The 19,251-nt window shown below is 43.6% G+C and overlaps 2 protein-coding genes across 3 annotated transcripts in view; one reads left to right on the top strand and one right to left on the bottom strand.

Annotated features, from left to right (window-relative positions):
• Window positions 1-9,791, bottom strand: part of P2RY14 (purinergic receptor P2Y14) — a 59,471-nt gene extending 49,680 nt beyond the window's left edge. The window contains exon 1 of the mRNA XM_082839062.1: window positions 9,211-9,791. The gene's annotated coding sequence lies outside the window, so the exon portion shown is untranslated. The remainder of the gene's footprint in view (window positions 1-9,210) is intronic.
• The window catches only part of MED12L (mediator complex subunit 12L), a 326,301-nt gene that overhangs the window by 168,440 nt on the left and 138,610 nt on the right, over window positions 1-19,251 (top strand). The window lies entirely within an intron of this gene.

The following is a 19,251-nucleotide window of genomic DNA, read 5'->3' as shown; positions in this document are numbered from 1 at the left end:
AATGTTTTTAACATTTATTACTCACTTTAAAGTAAGTTTTCAGTGGAACTGCTGTGAATCACTGACTGTTTTTATGGAGCCTAATTCATTAAAGAGAATTCGGTCTACACTAATGACATTGTAATTGTTCTAATGTATACACAAAGAAGAAGAAAATATTGTGAGCAAAGTGTTCGACATTTTTTTTTTTTTTTGATGCTGGCTTAAAGCTGTTATTTGTGCAGAAATAGAAACTTTGGATTATCCCTGTCCTAGTCAAAAGCTTATCATAAGGCAAGGCTATTATTATAACAGTTCTAAACAGATGCTTCCGGTTTGCTCCTTTGGGTCACATTCATGACTTTATTCTTGAACATCTATCCAAGATGTTCCTGAGGCTGAGCACGTGCCCCTCCAACAGGCTTTAAAAATACATTTCTCTTAACCTGTGGGGCATTTATAAATGAATCAGCAGTGTTTACAGAGCACCTGTTCTCTGCAGAGATCTATTACCAGATGAAGTGGAGGAGTTGAAGAAGCAATTCAGGATGGATCATACACCTCAGTGTAAAACTTGAAACCATAAAGCTAACAGAGGAAAATAGAATGTGTTCCCAATGCTGGACAGGCAAGGATTTCTTAGGATATAAAAAGCACTAAACCATAAAATAAAAAATTAATAAATTGGACTTTATCAAAATTTAAAACTTTGGGGCTTCCCTGGTGGCGCAGTGGTTGAGAGTCCGCCTACTGATGCAGGGGACACGGGTTCGTGCCCCAGTCCGGGAAGATCCCACATGCCGCAGAGCGGCTGGGCCGGTGAGCCATGGCCGCTGAGCCTGAACGTCCGGAGCCTGCGCTCCGCAACAGGAGAGGCCACAACAGTGAGAGGCCCACGTACCGCAAAAAAAAAAAAAAAAAAAAAAAATTAAAACTTTCATTTTTCTTTGGACACTATTAAGAAAATGAAAGGCAAGCCATAGATTGGGAGGAAATATTCACAATTTATAACTCTGTTAAAGGATTCAGGCTATCTAAAGAACTCTCATAAGTCTGTAATAAAAAAGACAAAGGACTCAAAAAAAAGACCAAAAGACTTAAATGAACAAATCACATAACGAAGATGTTTGACCAAGGAACAAATGAAAAGATGCTTCCCATCATTGGTCAACAGGGAAATGCAAATTAAAATGATGAGATACTACTTCATACCCATTAGAATGGCAGAAAAATAAAACAAATACCAGAAAGCTGATGATGTCAACTGTCGACAAGGAAATGGAGCAATAAATAGTTTCATGCATTTTTGATTCGAGTGTAAACTAGAAAATACACTTTGGAAAACAGTTTGGTAACCTTTTATCAAGTTAAACATATAACTACCTATGAGCTAGTAATTTAACTCCTAGGTGTTTACCTAAGAGAAGTGAAAACATATATCCACGAAAAGACTTTTACTGGAACGTTCATAGCAGCTCTATTCATAATAGCCCCAAATTGGGAATGACTCAAATGTTCGTTGACAGATTAAAATAAGTAAACAAATCGTGGTACACTTATAGAATACCATTTAGGGATCAAAATGAATCATACCTGCCAATAACATGGGTAAATCTCAAACCAGTATGTTGAGCCAAAGCAGTCAGACACAGTGGGGTATGCACTGTGTGAATCTGTTTAAATGCAGTTCTACTGCAGGTAAAACTAAGCTCTGGGGACAGAAATCAGGAATGTGGACACCTGTGACTGGAAAGGAGCACAAGGGAACTTTTGTGATGGAAAATACTGTGTTGTAGTAATTGGGGTGGTGATTACGCGGTGTCAAACTCATTGAATTTACATTTAAAATGTTTTCCATTTTATTGCATGCAGTTTAGACCCCAGCCCAAATTCAGTGGGGGAAAAAGTCAAAGCTGTAAAACTTGCTCTTGGAGCAGTAAGCATATTGAGCAGACATCATGCATGTTGTAAACCACATGTAAATGGTACATAGGATGTTAGAACGATGGCAGAGATGGCAGGAAGTATGTACCCCGTGAACGCTGAGAAAAAAGCATGTCAGATGGGAAACGTTCTCTGGGCAAGCGATGGTTTGTGTTGTGTTCTGACGACAGAAACGGATAAATGTTAGAGATTAGGATTGGAGAGAAAATACTCCAAACAGGGTCAGGGTCTCAGGCCAAGGGGTCAAGATAAGAATAAAAGAAGACGTGTTTTGAGGTCAATAAGCATGTTAACTGAAGTTGTTTCCCTATTCAGTTTATCATTTCCCAGCCCTCTACAGCTGTATCACTTTCCTCTTTCAAGACTTGGCCTAATTCTGTTCCTTCTGTCCACTAGATGCTCCAGCACACGGTGTTCTTTCCTATTTCTCAGCTCCTATTTTAACTCCACAGCATAGCGCTTAAATTTTCCCAGGTTATACCCTACACGTTGAGTGTGTATTTTCTCAGAACATGTTTTCTGGGGGAAGGTGGTTTGTCCTTCACTGCTCCAAGTGAAATGCTGAGTCCATCATCAAATGCTAGTGAAGGTTCTTTGGATGGAGGTTTGATAGGTGTGCAGGAGAGGACACCTGTTGGAATGTAGGTTTACTACATTAAGTGTATGCTGTAGGTTTTTACATATAAGAGTGTTAATAGCTGTAATTTTTTGACTGTCGACTGTGTACCAGGCATTATGATAACTATTACGATAGTTCTTCCTAGGTAGGTATTTTTATTCTGTCTTTACAGATGAGTAAACTGCGCAGGCAGAGGTTAAATGACACACTGGAGTTCGAATATATCTCTTTGGCTTCCACCATTCTTGTAGTCATCAAACCACTGTATTTGTGTTCCTGAGAAATAAGGTGATGACAGTGATGACAACAGTAAACACTGCTTGTACTCTTATGTCACGCCAGTCACTCTTTGGGCACTGTATACATATTAATTCATTTAACTTCCATGACAAGTGAGGGAAATTATTCATAGGGTCATTAAGTAACTTTATCAGGGTCATGTCAGAGTAAGCAGTATGGAGTCAAGATTTGAACTAGTGGGCTTCCCTGGTGGCGCAGTGGTTGAGAGTCCGCCTGCCGATGCAGGGGACACGGGTTCGTGCCCCAGTCCGGGAAGATCCCACATGCCGTGGGGCGGCTGGGCCCGTGGGCCATGGCCGCTGAGCCTGCGCGTCCGGAGCCTGTACTCCGCAACGGGAGAGGCCACAACAGTGAGAGGCCCGCGTACCGCAAAAAAAAAAAAAAAAAAAAAAAAGATTTGAACTAGTCTGATCCCAGAATACACGGTCTTTGCTCTTGATTATCGTGCTCTGCTACTTGGCTTTGCGAGCATGAGGACTGGCGTCTCCCTTAGCGAGAACAAGGCACGCACTTCTCCTGAGGTGGGGTAGGGATAGGAATGGATTTATTAGATAAAAACTAGTGAGGCAGGATGTTCTTTCCATGACATATTTAGTTTGTTAAAATAAGATGCTCCTTATTGCCAACCATCCATGAGAAGTTGTGGAGAAATTTTACTGTGGCTTTTTTTTTTTTTTTTTTTGCGGTATGCGGGCCTCTCACTGTTGTGGCCTCTCCCGCTGCAGAGCACAGGCTCCAGACGCGCAGGCTCAGCGGCCATGGCTCATGGGCCCAGCCGCTTCATGGCATGTGGGATCTTCCCGGACCGGGGCACGAACCCGCGTCCCCTGCATCGGCAGGCGGACTCTCAACCACTGCGCCACCAGGGAAGCCCTACTGTGTCTTTTCCTTACTCGGCTAAGACAGGTTCCGTTCTTTGAGGGCTTAAGAGTCTAGGTCTGGGTTTGCTTTTGTGGTAAACTCTTGTGGCTGCTCAAGTCTTTAAAAATTCTCATACTACTTGAACTAAACTAAGAAACTGGACGTGACTGGCAATGTGCTACAATTATAATTTACGAGGGAAAATTAGTTCCAGAACTGTCATCAGCGGAGCCATACTCAAGAAGAAGTATCTCGCCACAACACCAAAAGATTAGGCAATAAAGGTGCATTGTAAGTTACGGTAATGTATTTAAAGGAAGTATTTATCCTTTCCTAAAAGTGATTCCTACTTAGTCTTGTTTCTTGGTTAACCGGCTGCCTGCCTGAGTGGCCCTGGCGACAAGGACTACTGATTTCACATTCTTCGTAGGCTCAGTGATACAGAGGCAGCTAATCTTACATTTTAGGTTTTCTTTTCATCTCAGGGCATATTCTTTCCCTTCCTTTTTTCACTTCTATAAAGATGGTGCTTGCGGAGATATTTATAGTAGGGAAGGAAGCGGTGAGATCCTTGTGCAGAAACATAGTTGGCAGTTTCAGGGGCCAGGAAAGAGAGAATATGAAACACTATGGGCCACCTCCTAGGATATTTAATTGAGTTTAGTATTGTTTCCCATATTCCATTTTCATCACAGTGCGTTCAGGGCTATCAGCTCCTACCAGGGTTAGGTCTGAGATTTGGATCAAGTCAGTACATGTTGGTTGGCTTCTGATGAGATTAGGATCCCTTCCAAACCTCTCTAAAGAAAATAAAAATGTAACCTAATAAGTTAAAATAGGCCCAGAGATTGTTGTCATACTGAAGAAGTACCACTTCCTGGAGGAGAAAGATTGCCGATGGAAAGGTTGTCTGTCCTATTAGAACGTAAGCTCCCTGAGGCGAGGGACTCTTGGAAGCAGAGTATCTCCAGTATCTAGAATCGTGGCTGCCACACAGTAAGGAATCAGTGTTTGTTGAATGAATGAATGACTGAAATAGCTCTAGAATGAGAAGGAGATTTTGCTTATCCTCTGCAGCAGGATGGTAACATTCATTAGATGAAGCCTCCCGTGAGCTCATTTACCAGCCTTTGACCTTAGGGCTGGAAGTGCCTGTAAGCAGCAGGTGGGCCCTGCTTTCCAGCCAGGTATCTCCCCCACAATAAAAGAAAGGTTAACACACTTCAGGTCGGCTTGGTGTAAATTGTACCTATCGTCCAATCACGTGATAAAAGTAAGTGTGTGATCCTAGAAGACTGAGAATCAGACTCTTTTTCCCAGTGTTCACACCAAAGTGTACAGTCTCCTTTGGGCCAAGTCTGAGAAGCCAAATAGCTGATCTTTTTCTTTTTTTCTTTGAGATTTTAGCCTCAATAGCAGATGTTACATAATTGAACAGAAGCCACCGATCCCTCTCTGACTTTTATCTGAAAGATAAAGGGTCAGAACATGATATCTGAGGCCTTTGATGCTTTTCAGAAACAGCAGATGGAAGACTTCAGTGGAGAATAAAAAGCCAGCAATTTAATTTAGGCTGAGTGAAGACAAAAGATTTCAAAGGAATGGAAAATGTATCAGATCCAAAAGCATATGAGCAATATTTCACTTTGCCTTTAAAAGAACAGGTGGCTTGAGAAACTTTGTGGCAAACTTGGTTTTTCTGTGAATTAATATTTCCAAGTTATTACCATAAAAATAAGACGAGTAGTAAATTTCCTCCTAAGTTTGTACTTTTCTCAGTTGCTAGTTGGGAAAAGAAGACTCCCTGTAGAGGAACCAAAAGATTTAATAAAAAGGATTTTAAAGACCTGGTGGAGGAGACTTGATCCCACATGCTAGACATTTAAACCAGACTTTATATAGTTTGATGGTGGGTACTTTTTTGGTAAAGATAGGATACTTCTTCTGAAATGGATTTCTGTAGCCATGATCCCTAGACTTTTAGGAGGCAGTGCACCTTTCAGCATTCAGGGCAGTGATGGGTTTAGTACCAGGATGTAGTAGCAGACATGCACTTAATTTGAAATCCCAAGCAGTAAACAGAATCCAACCAATGAAACCCCTTTGTAGCATCCGATCTGAAGGGTAAGGATGACCATGTAATTTATTGTCCAAACCAGGACACTTCTGAGGTAGAAAGGGGGAACGGTTTACCATTATGCCAGAAAGCGGGTGAAAACTAGAGTTGTCTCGGGACTTAGTGACACTTTACCCAATGGAATTGAAACTTGAACGTGCAACACAATTACCTGGAAGCCTATTATAACACAGACTGCTGGGCTCCACTCCCACAGTTTCATGTTCGGTAGGTTTGGGATCAAAAATTTGCATGTCTGACAAGTTCACTGGTGATGCTGGTGCAGCAGCCTGTCTGGGGACGGCACTTTGAGAACTACCGCTCTGCCTAGACAGGCGTGGCAGTCTTATGCTGAGGATGTAGTTTTCAGTTGAAAGAAACTCTCCTTAGTGTTCAGTCCTCCTCCGCTAGACAGCCCTCTGCAAATGAGGATACCCATGAAGGAGACGGCAGAAAAAACTTGCGTTGGCTTCGACCTGTGTCTCTGTGGACTGGTCTATTCTTGGCATTCCAGAGACAGCTCCCTGGTGCCAACCTAACCTTCAAAGAAATGTTGAAACCAAATGGAAGAAACATGACTTCTGGTTTCTTACCATACAGACTTTGGCTTGGGGAAGCCTCAGCACCTAAATTCACTCTAGGGACATTTTATAGAATGAACATTGTTATGGGCAGCAGTGTTCCTCTGCCCTTTTCTTTTGCATCTGAAAAAGCAAGGTGGGTCACCAGCGGCTCTGCGGGAGCCATCTGAGAAAACGTGGCCGGGGTTCTTGCTCTTGGTGCAGCTGTTCAAACTGGCACAGTCTGACCCGGAAACACAGCTTCACCGTGTGCCGCCAGTGTGGGCCGTCAGAACTCCGCAGGCTTTGTCACATCGGACTGAGTGAACTTGCTAGAATTGCGTCATGCAGGACTCCTGCCTAACTGCAGAAACAATGCTAGCTCTTCGTACGTTGGAAAAAAAAACCCCAAACCTCCAATATCTCTCAGTTCAGCAGTTGACTTCAGAAACATCATAGCTCTAATGGGAAATATCTGTTTGTTTCCCTTTCTTTTTAAATCAAAATGGGGGGTGCTTTTGCTTTCTAAGCATTTATTCATTATTTTGCCCTCTCGTTAACTGACGTAGACTGAATGAGAAACACATGGATAGATTTATTAGTCAGGCAGATGTGAATGTGGGATTCACCGTAGATCAGTGGTTTTTAAAGGGTGGACCCCCAGATCAGCAGCATTACTGTCACCTGGGACTTTGTTAGAAATGCAGATTCTCTGGCCCCAACTTACTGAATCAGAAACTTTGAGGAGTAGGGCCCAGGGATAAGCGTTTCAACAAGCCCCCCAGGGAATTCTGATGTGTAGCAAAGTTTGACAGGCACTGCTGTAAACGGCTTTACTTGCGTTCTATCTTATCTGTCTGTTTTGGTCTACAGAGGTATTGAAATGTCTAAATTATGCTTTCCAGTGGTCTGATATGTAATTTCATACACACCTGCTTCGATTAAATGGGTCTTTGTAGTAATAGTGAAAGCAATGATGATGCCAGCCAGCATTTACTGAACACTTTCCACGCTACTACGTTAAAGATTTCACAAGTAATATCTCATTTAATCTCACAGTAGTCTTGTGCTAATATCATCACTGTGTTACAGACAGGGGAATGGGACTCAGGAGCTCGGTAGACAGGCCTCTTAGAGGGTGGTTTCTTAGTATTTTGCTGCCTGGTGTACCCATTAGCTGTTTTAATGTGTCTCCCCCCCACCCCCCCACCCCCCAAAATTCTCCTGATTTTGAGAGACTGTCTTTTTCTACTCCTGTCTCCTTCCCCCTTTTGTATCCTGTTTAAATATGTCAAGGATAATTATAATCTTATGTTTTTAGAGTAATTTTTCTCCCCAGTATATGTGTGTGACACTAGATTGAACATTCTTCTCACCAGGGAATTAGAAATACTGTCCTACAAATGCATGATTGAGGATGAAAGCAGTTGAAGAGGATTGAAGGACATGCCCATTGGCGATTGGTGGGACAGTGTGGCAGGGCCGGGAGGGGTGTAGCAGTGGGAAGGCTGGGCTGACTGAAACCCTGTGGGGTGCAGGTACCTCCCTTGCACCCAGGGGCTCAGGCTCACTGTGATATCAGCTGGGTAACCTTGGTCAGGGTGGTTACCTCCCGTCTGCCTGCTTCCTCAAGTGTGAAATGGGCACTTCCACATCTCAGCAAACAGTAGTTTTCTTCCCCACGCCCTGCCCACTCTCCCTTCCTGGGTCTTCACGCTTTGAGTATCTTGGTGTCCCCTCATTTCTTCCTTACTAAGCTGTAACAGACACGACAGTCTACAGTTTATGTGTATTATTACCAGTGTGTAATGTGTATATATGTGCATGCTTTTATGTGTGTATTTATAGATTTTATTGAAGTCTAAAATTTATTTGTTATGTTCACAGATCATAAAAGGTTATTTTGATATTTTAGAGTGAGTACATTGTTTTATTTATTTATTTTTTTAAACTTATCTAGGTTTTTTTTTTACTGCCAAAGCTGTTTTCAAGTCTGTACGTTTTAGGAAGCTAAATATGCAAGCTATAGAGTATTTTCTGTTTACCAGTGTGACCTTTGGTTCACTTTCCCCATAGAATTAGGCATCCTTGCTTGAAAAAAAAATTTCTGATTGGTTCACTGTGCTGACAGTGTGGATCTGCGCTAATTCCCCTGTGTGTCCTGTAAATGTATAATGTTTAAAGTATTTTAAATAATTTAGCTGGTTAGTCCTAGACCATAATAAGTTAACATGTGAACTTAAAGTTTTGCTATGCACAGGATAGATGTTTGTGATTCACTTTCAAGGTAAAGACATACTTTACTAGGTATTAATAGGGTTAATTTATCCCAATAACAACAAAGACAAAAGCTTTTTTCTATATAAGCATATGTACAAATAGATACTAACTGTATATCTATGCCTACATGAACTGGCCAACCAAAACATACGCACACTGACTTATAGGTATTATCATCATAATTGAGTTTGCAGTTTTTAGAGGCAATTTTGATACATATCTACAAGCTTTTGAAATGTTTGTCCTGGGTGAATACCTTTTAAGCATTTTCTCTGATATCGCCTCATCACAGATGTATTTTGACAGCCACAGTCGGAAATCCTAAATAATCATCAGTGATAAAATTTCAGATTTGGATCCCCAAACCAGCACGAGCAAATATATTACTATATCAACCAATTATAGTTCTCAAACCCAAAGGAACTTACTGAGAATGGGGACAGTGCAGTGGTACTCGGCACCACTGCCGCCTAGCCCAGAATTCTCCTCTTCCATTCTCATGCCCCCTTCACACACCCTGATGTTCTTTCATGGAAAAGCTGTTTCCTTACCTGTTTGTAGCCCTTCATCTGTGAGTCAAACAGCATTCATTTCAGAACATGTCTCAGTGGATGCTCCAGGCTAAGACTGTTCTACGCAGAGTTCTCACTCGTCTTCAGGAACAGATGAAAATCAGGAACTTGACAGAAACCATGAGATAGTAGGTCAGCTGTCACTCTGCTGAATTGGTCAGTTAGAACTCACTCAAGGTCGGGAAATGGAAACAAGGAGGAAGAGAGATGTTTGGATCTCTGTGCGTGTCAGGCTGGCCTCTGTGCTAGTTCCTTTCCTTCAGCGATCCCTAAAAAAGCGTGGTCCTTTTTTTTTTTTTTCTTCTTGAACTTTTATCTACTTTTTTTTTTTTTTCTCCCCGACGTCGCCACGTCATCCGGCAAATGAACAGCCGGGCAACAACCTCAGCAGGTTTTCTTTGTAAACTTCACCATTGCCAAATTCAACATGTGGTAAAAGGTGGAGAGCTGGTGGGGTCACTGAGGTGGGAAGACATGGCTGTAGCTACCACACCCTCCTAAGAGGAAGCTCTCATGGGGGAGGCAAAAACTGCCCTCTACCCTTCTAGGTTCCTGGGCCTGGCTTCAGAATTACGTTGACATGAGACCGACTAAAAAGTCTAATAACATGTGTACATGGGAGAGACCCAGGAAAACTGAGTAACTCACGAAAATGGCAGAAGCCACCACCTCAAACTCCATCTTCAACCAAAGACAAGAGAAGATGTTGAGGTTAGTGGTCTGGGAATTCAAAGCGGGGGAAGGCAATTCACGGGAAGATGAAAGAAGAGCCAGTGTTTGGTAAACAAACGTTCGCTGTACCCTGTACAGAGACAGTGGGACCCCGAGAGGCATTTTAACAAACAAATTCTGCTAGGTTCCTCCCTGTCTACACACCTAATTCATATTATACTGTAGGTATCTGTAGTGGTAGCTCCTCTCTGGAACAGGTCCTCTACCTAAATTCTTTTAGGCAGTTAGGGGGGTAGGTCAAAGGTTCCTGAGTCTTTGGTGCCTGGATTGTTTCCAGCTCAAAATAATTAGCAGGCCTAAGAGACACATTTTGTGGGGGGGGGGGGCAGGTTTTGCTCCCCGTTCCTTGTCAGCGGCCACATGGTGTAACAAACAGGTGGTGAGCGGGGCTCCCCCAAAATGTGGAATTAGTATTTGAGTAAAGAAGCATTCTGGCATCCATGACCCCATCTGTTAGATAAGAGGTGCTGTTATTGTTATTTTTTTCCCCACATTAATTTTTTCCATATTTAAGCATTACTGACAAATCTTGGGTTGGCCAAAAAGTTCGTTTCGGTTTTTCTGTAAGATGTTATGGAAGAACCCAAACGAACTCTTTGGGCAACCCAACAGGTCCTGAGTAGGACTTCAGATAAACTCATCATGCGTTAATCTTTTGCTAAGTGTGTGCTGCTAATGTTACTGTTTTGAAAGTGAGAGGCAGGAAATCTCTGTATTTTGGGTTTCTTTCGGGTTGTATAATATAATTCGTAATGTTCCAAGGAGCGCTCCAGTGTCATTCCCACTGAAAAATCGTGTGCAGTTAGAGATGGAAGTACTCAGAATTGGGCTGCAAATCCCTCATCAGAGTGTGTGACGCAGAACCAGATAAGAAATTCTGCCCTGGAAGGCTCTTTATTAGGCTGCTACATTGCAGGTGTGTTCTCTCAGGTGGTTCCACGGCCGAATTGTGGGCTCCCAGTTTAACGTGTCGAGTTCAATTTGACTTAAAAAACATAACGTACATTTGCAGTCACAATAGTCAGTAGTACTTATTTCTGTGCTTATGATATGCCAGGTGCTGTTCTAGGTACTTTACGTGCACCGACTGTGTAATGGGCTGTGTTCCAGGCACTGGGGATGAAGTAGTGACTAAATCAGACCCAGGTCCCTTCCCTCATGAAGCATATTTGCTTATTTTGAGTCTTACATACAAACCCAGTAGTCACTACTGATCCTTAATAGACTCGGCGGAGGCCCCAAGGGACGCAGGGCTGGTTTAGGGAAGCTTCCCACTTGGCTGTGCCTGGGTGCACCGATTCTCCCTCCCTCCCTGGTGCCCATAGAGTCCTGGCTGCTGCTTTGACCCCTGGGGCTCAGAGCACCCGTTTGCCTACAGAGGCTTGCTAGCTTCCGCTTGCAAGGACATCTGGTGGGCAAATACATGTAAGGACAAAGGGACATAAGGACGATTACCAGGGCACATTGCAGAGTCCTTCAGATGTAAACATTATGCTGATGAAATGGATGACTTAGCACTAGCAGTCTCTGAACTGCGGCTCTCAAGACTTCCCTGACTTATTGCAGGAGGCTCTGTTTATTCTGACAGTCTCAGAAACACCCATTATTTGTCCCCGTGCTCTCTTGTGTTCCTTGCCTTCTCCACGGGGTGCCCCATGTTTGTATGCAGCATGACTCAGGTGGAAATTACCATTAAATTAAATTCACTGGATCTGCTTGTTTTCCTCTTGATACCAGGAGTTGCAAAGTCCAAGGCCAAAGGGAGAGCCCTACAGGTGGTCACCTGATGACAGGTAGTCCAGATAAGTGAAGCAGACCAGGTGTAAGACCCTTGGGGACTGAGGAATGGTGGAGAAGTGGAAAGCTCATGGCCCACCCAGGGGTGGGGGGGGGCAGCTGCTCAGCTAGACATTGTCAGGGTCCAATGTTGCCTCCTCTGTGGATGGGCCAGTGTTGTCAGAACCTCAAGTGGTGATTGCCCTGTTTTAAACACTTTTTTGTGTTTCTGTGTTTTAACTCGTTGGGTTCTCACAACAGCTCCATGAGCTGGGTGGGTTCCACCTCTTCCTTAATAGATGAGGAAACTGAGGCACAGAGATGTCCCACAGCCCCTAGAGTTGGGATTTGGACCCTGGCAGAGCCGCTCCCGGAGCTCGTGCTCTCAACTGCACTTTTATGTCTCTTCTGGTTTCACGTGCCGTCTAAGTCAGACACTTTTCAAATTGTGTAGGCCTGACGTCTTGTGGGCCGAAACGGAACCTGACTGACTGACTGGCCCGTGGGAAGCCGGATCGTGGCCTCTGCTTTATAGCAGTTGTAGCGGCAGGTCGCCGGGGGACTCAGATGAGCACTTGTCTGTGAGGACTGGATCGAAGCACAGATACACATCCTTTCCCACACTTGACTGAGGGGCGCTTTCTTTGTATTAGATCCTGTCACAGCCAGTTTACACAGGAACCATGTGAGGGACAGCTGTTTATATTTTTACAGATGAGAGAGTAGAACTTGGGAGAATGTGACGAAGTTGATCAGGCGGGGAGGTAGCTGGGCTGGACTTTGCAGCCAGAGTTCAGATTCAGAGTTTAGGATTCCTTCCCCAGTTCAGCGGCTCTTTTCTACAGCCACGTGAACAGCGAACGCTGGTTCATTAATTCATCAAGCATCTGAGAGCCGGCTCCTCTAGGCAGGACAGGCCTTGTTGGGAGCACAGGAAAAGTGTATCTTCTCATCAGGAAATGCTGGTTGTACGCAGGTGTGACATTTTTTAATCTGAGGTAAAGAGAGTGATGGCAGCAAATAAGTGGCGAGGGTAATCATGATGATAGATACCAAGGCGAGTGGCAGAGTTAGTGGTTAAGGCTGTGCTTGCCTTGGAACTGGGGAAGATGAAAACATAAGGGTCCAGGAGGAACTTGGTGAGTTGTCTGTTCATCTTGTCTTCTCAGGATTGCATGTTTCAAGACAGAGTGTCTGCCTTAGGAGAGTTTTTGGCTATAGGAGCTTACTGCCAGCAGGGCAAGGGCACGTCCTGTGGTTTCTCTTCAAATGTTTGGGAGGCTTTTAAGAAAAGCCTGGGGCTACCACCTCTTCACCCCTGGGCCCCTGGGCGGTCCTCCTTGCTCTCTGCTCACCTGGGGACTCTGAAGAAGCAGTTCTGACTCTTTTAAGGTCGTTGTTTATATACTTGACTGGTCATTGACACCAGCCGGGGAGCTTTAATGATGCAGATTCCAAGACCCTACTTCAAATGAACCAGTCAGAATCCTTGTTTCTGGCTCAGAATTCTCTATTTCCAAAAGTGTCTGGGTAAGTCAGAAATGTGGCCACGTGTGAGCCTCCCTGCCTTGCTGTTTTGGAGCCTCTGATCTTACAGCCCTTGGAGGAACTTTTATCCTCCGGGCAGATGTCCTGCCTCCTGTTTTGTCTAAGCTCCCTCCAGCTGCCTGGCCCTAATCAGTTACCGCCATAGCTTTGGACGCCCGTGCAGACCCTGTGCCCTGAGAGCAGAAATTGTGATGATCAGAGGACTAGTTGGGTGGTATTAGTGAGAGGAGAGATTCATAGGGAGACCTTGAGACAGAGGCTAGGGCTAGAACATCCACAGATTAGGTGAAACCCAAGGAGGAAGTAAGAATATCATCAGGGGCTTATGTAGCAAAAACAAGAATGTCTGACTTCTCCTGGGGCCTTGAGTTTTATATTTCAGCCTGTCTTCTCTGATCATTTTTTTTTCCCTATTGGATGTCAGTGAATGATACAAATCTGTCCTTACACTGTCTGTTGTTACTCCTTCTTTTTACCCGGGAGGTTTTAGGAGTGGAGTCTTCCTTTCTTTATGCACCTCACTCACCCTGTCACCCAGATTTTGAAAACTGGCCTCAGGTGTCCCAGAGTGTGGAGCTTGTGGAAACCTGGGCATATTTGTGAAAGACTTAGACATATTTCAATGCAGGATGTAAAATTTTTTGTATTTCCTTGAGATTTATGCTGGGCATTTTGTGCATATGCCTAAATGTAAAGATTAGCTTGTATACATTTTTTCTCTATTAGAAATGGAAATAAGTATCTTATTAATGTTTGCAAAAATATTTTATCTTGACAAACTATTGATCCTATTTTGTGTATTTTAAAAAAGAGGTATTTTGTTCTGATGATTAACAACGCAAATAACGTGGCTTTATTCAACACTAGACACCAGTTTCAATACAAAATAAATAAAATAATAACGATGATGGTAATAATAATAGTAGTAGTAGTAATAATAATATGTAGAGGGCATATTTCCTGCTTCCAGGATTCCAAAAAGGAAAAAAGACAACATAATCGATGTTTTGTTTTCCTTTTGTCTCTGATGCTTTGATTTATGCCTAATAGTTCTATGTTCCCTCAATTTATTTCCATTTCCCTTTGTGGAACCCTAGGGTTAAAATACCACGGGGCTTCATCCTGATTAATCTCAGAACCCTCCACATAACCGGGTATGACCACCACCCCCAGCCCACCCCATATGCTCACACACGCACACATTTCCTTTCCCCAGCATTGTTTCCAGGCGGGACTCTGCCTTGTCAGTTACGAGACTGGTTATATATAAACATCTCTTGTGTATTTGTGTACAAATAGAGTGAGCCTAATACGGGGAATCCTCCAAGGTCTGTTATCGTTTCCAGTCAGTTTCCATCCAGCCTGGCAACGGCTGCCTTAAAAGCTGTTTTACTTACTTCTATAAATGTCTTATTTTGTTCCTTACTCCAAAATCTTTTCTTTAGGTACAAAAACAACTTTATTGTTACTGCCTTATCCCCAATTTTTCCCACTTGCTTCACTGGACCGTTAGCCACACTAGAGCAACTTGCCTTTTCCCACTTGCTGTCTTGGGGACTTACTCATGTTAGCCCTATATAATTATGCCATTTTTCCTGCATAGCTTTGTAGTATCCCATAATTTATTTAGTTGGTCCCTACTGATGGACATTTAGATCGATATGGACATTTTCAATGAATCTATTTTAACTGCAGGAGCTCTTTACTGGGTTACATTGTTTTTAAAAAGTTAAAGCTTTGCTGACAAGTGCTTTAGAGTGGGGTGTGTGTGTGTGTGTGTATGTGTGTGTGTGTGTGTGGAGAGGGGGTTATGTTTGCAGACAGGATTCCACTGGACATTGAGAGATATACTCAATCCTCTGAGTATATCAGAGGATTTTAGTACAAGGCTCAATAGAAACATTATAGGAAAGTGCAGAGAAATTTAAAGGAAATGAATTTAGGGAAGTCCAGTGGTTAGGACTCGACGCCTCCACTGATGAGACCCAGAGTTCAATCCTCATGGCCAGAAAAAAAAAAGAAGAAGAAAGGAAGTGAGTTTGGAAGTTGCCCTCGAAAAGGATCTGTGAAGGAACTGGTGTCTGAAATGATGGCTCTTTTATGCCTAGGATAGGGTGAAAGTCAATCTGGGAGGAGAAGAACGGTGTAAGCTAAGGCATCAGGGAAGGAAAGTCAGCCGAGGCGGGTGGGGCATAACGTGAGGATATCTTGATCGTCACGGTGAGGCGTTCATAATACACTGTACCGTGACGCTTTCGAGCTTTGTGATACAGTAATTGAAGACGTGCTTTAAAAAGTGTGATCTGGTAGAAAAACATGGAATGCAGACGTGCCTTTGTGTGTTTCTCTATGTGAGGCATCAAATCCTGCCAAAGTCAGTGCGTTGCCTTAGGGTAGTGGAAGGGCGTGGCAGAAGGTATGTCTAGAACATAATTAGTCACTATACTGGAAAACAGTGCTTTTTGGTTTGTTTTAACCTCTTGAAATGAGCGACAGGCACGGAAATTCGTTGGCAGTTGTGTGCTTACCTTTATCTGAGCGTTATTGGAGAAACAAATGTCTGGTACGATAGCTCCACCTTCTGGAAGGTTGGCACCAGTAACAGTTCATAAAAAGAATTGATATGTGCAATATTTACATATTTTGTGGACGGCTGACAAAAACCTCACTTTGAAACAGGCACTGACGTTGAGTCATGAGTTGAATACCTAGTCTCAATTAGTTGAATTGCTCAAACAGGTTTTCTGTGTTGCTAATATTAGATTGGGTTTAACCTTAAGAATCAGAAAGAATGAATTTCAGTTGATGATATTAGCAAAGCGTCAAAATTGAGAACTCAGAGTCACAAAAACAAAATCTCAGTGCCTGTATTTCCTCTTCTATGTATGAATTTTTGGAAAGGTGCTCATAAAGCCAGAGGGCATTTTCTTTTACCCCTCGGAGTCTCCAAAATGTATCCTTTCTCATTATTTCCATACTGCTCTTAAGACTCAGTTCACCTGTCACTATCCCTGGGCGTGTCCCTGATATCTTGGCATTGTTCATATACTTCCCACATGGCCTGTGTTTTTATATCAACCTCAGCTGGAGTGGGCAGTGGCTGCCTTGGTTGGCTTGTTTTGGTCTCACCAGTGCCCGCTCCTATAGCAGGCTCTCAGAAATGTTTGTTGAGTGAATATGTGTTACCAAAACACACAGGGGAGAGACAGGGAATATCCCCCAACTGTATGCTCTGTAGGTCCTGTAGGTAAAGATAAGAGAGACGACGGAATTAATCTGAAAACAAGGACTGTGGATATTTTTAAATACTGTTAACCCAGTGGCGTCAAATCATCTACTCATTTGTATCTGCCCACTTTTGAGTTCCTTCCGTAGGTTTCTGGACCCCCGACCTGCATAATGAGTCATCCTAGGATGTGGGTCCCTTAGAGGATTGCGCGCTGCTTTATAAGACGGTTTATTTACTTGGCACTCTGACGGCTCAGCTTTTTTAGTAAATCGTTAGAACAAGTTAGGAAAATGAGCCTCAGAAGTCACTGAGAGAAGCTTCGGCCGGAAGGAGACTCATAGAGAATGAATACTTCATTTTTATTATGTCGATGAAAATAATAAACAGTCTGTAATAGGAATAGAAAAATGTTTGATTTGAGCCAAACTGAGGACTAAAGCCCCGGAGACAGCCTCTCAGATACTTGAGAAACTGCTCTGGAGAAACATGGTTTTCAGCACAGTTTTATGTCTTCTCAGAACAGAGCACATAAAACAAGTCAGGGATACATTCCTTCATGGTTTCCAAAAAAAGATCGGCACGTACACAGTGAGTCAGTGTGGCCTTGGCCCCTGGGACGGGCGTCTGTCTTGTCATGGGAGGAGGACCAACACTGGCACCCCAGGAAGGGAAGAATTTAATCCCTATTTTTAACAAGGGGCTTTACTTCTGGTCTGTGCACCCTTTTCTTTAATAATTAAAGCAGATGTACAGTGTATGTTCGATAGGCCACAAACAGGCTGTTCTGTTAGCACGAAATTCAAGTCAACTCACGTATAGGGCGGAATGACTTCCCCGTGCCTCGATATCAGTTAGATAAACCTTTTATCAGTTAGATAAACTTTCCCCGGAGTTGTTCCGACAAATAGATGTCGCCTGTTCGGGCTGCGTGATGTGTGAAGAGCAGGCGCTAGCATGTTGAGGGGAAGGTTTTGTGGTGGGGAGACTCCAGCGAACTTGCCTGAGGTTAACTGAATGCTGTGGGTGAGCTCATGCAGGTTTCTGTCGTTGTTGTCACCCCCCCCCCCAAGACTAAGCACCCCTGAAATTTGTAGACTCAGTCGCCTTCTCTGTCCAGCAAACTGCTGTTAGCTAAAGCACACTTGTGTGTGCTTCTGCTTTGTGCGAGTGTTGTGTGGTCCTCTTTGGCAATTTAGTTTCCTTGGCAGCGTGACCGAGAAACTTTTCTGTGGTTTTAGGCCATTAATGCTGTAGAGATCTATGTACCTGTTTAGTTCCTATTTGGAGCACAGCAGTGATTCTTAGGCTGTGTTGCATGGACCAGCTGGCGTCATCAGAATGTAGAATCAGTGAGGCCAAGTTTCTGTGTTTAGTCCTCAGGTGAGCTGTTCAGGGAGCAGCGGTGCGTGTTGCCCTTGTCTTATTCCCAGGGATCACGGGGTGGGTTGAATGAGGACGTGTGGTTCCACTTGTGTGACTCCATCATGACAGGAAGGCTCGTTCGGATCCCATGTTCTACTCCTCCTTCGGGAGCCTGGCAGGCTTCCTGTAGGGGGTGTTTATCTAACCCGAGTTGTAGTTCGTTGGTGACATCAGTGCCCTCAGTGGCCCAGCCTCCTGACCAGCCTGTTTGTTTAGTTGTCTCCACGGAGGCCTGTGTGTTGGAAGGACAAATGCAGCCTCCCTCTCTAAAATCCTGTTGAAGTCACACCAATCATAAATTTCGTACTTAGTCGTTAATAGTGGGACAAAAGATTTGTGATGGTTTTGCTGTAGAGGAGAGAGAGAATTTAAACTAGAACTTAGCTTATGTGTTCCTTCAGGAAGCCAAGGCAAATAAAAATACTCAACTTGGGTGAGCTGGGTTCTTTCCTGTGGCGTTGAACAAAGCCGCTAGCAGCGACCACTGACCTAGAAACCGTTATCCACCCACCCAGGAAACCTCCGTTAGAGATTTTTGTTGAATACCTGCTCATCCAGCATCCAGGGCTTCCCAGTTTGTGTTAGTAAACTGGATGGAAGAAGCTTCACTGTGGGGCCTCTCGCTGATGAAATGGCTGGATTCCCTGAGCCCTTTTTCCTTGTCCTAAGCTGCTTGTTTAACTGGGTAACGCAATCCTCACGTAGACGCGAATCTTCAGATGCGCTGTGCCCATGGGTTTGCCCGCACTGTCTCAGCTTACACCCGTGCCAGCTCAGTACGTGACACTTTCAAGAGTTATCTAGGTTTTGATCCTGAACTGTATGCTCATCTGAATTATAAGGGAATAAAATGATCAAATACGTGCGATTGGTAGGCTTAACGTTCTCTTAATAGTGAGTATAATCTTTCATATTTAGTAAAGAAATTATTGAGGCTTTGCTTAAGGGTGCTTCTCAACTTCAACCCCAGCTTTATCTGCAGTGGTGAAATAGTTTGTGCTCCTAGCATTCGGTAACATAAATAATTGGCAAGGCTTTTGGTCATGTCATTAATACCTTGAGGCGTGCGTTTCATTTCAGTACTGAGCCGTGGTTAAAGCCAGAACTTCTGGAGCCAGGTGGCTTGAGTCTGGATCCCAGCAACGGCTTTTCTGACCTGTGTGACCTTGAGAACGTTAGGGTAATGCTGGTGCTTCCTCAGGGGTTTATCAAGGGCATGAAGGTAGTTGATGCAGGTCAGGTGCTGAGAACGATGCCTGCTGTGTAGGGAGTGCCCCATAAAAGTTAGCTATTTTTATTTCATTAGAAAATAA

Source organism: Leucopleurus acutus (assembly GCF_964270905.1).
Source record: "Leucopleurus acutus genome assembly, chromosome: 5".
Lineage (NCBI taxonomy): Eukaryota > Metazoa > Chordata > Mammalia > Artiodactyla > Delphinidae > Leucopleurus > Leucopleurus acutus.
This window is presented reverse-complemented; position numbering and strand designations above follow the sequence as displayed.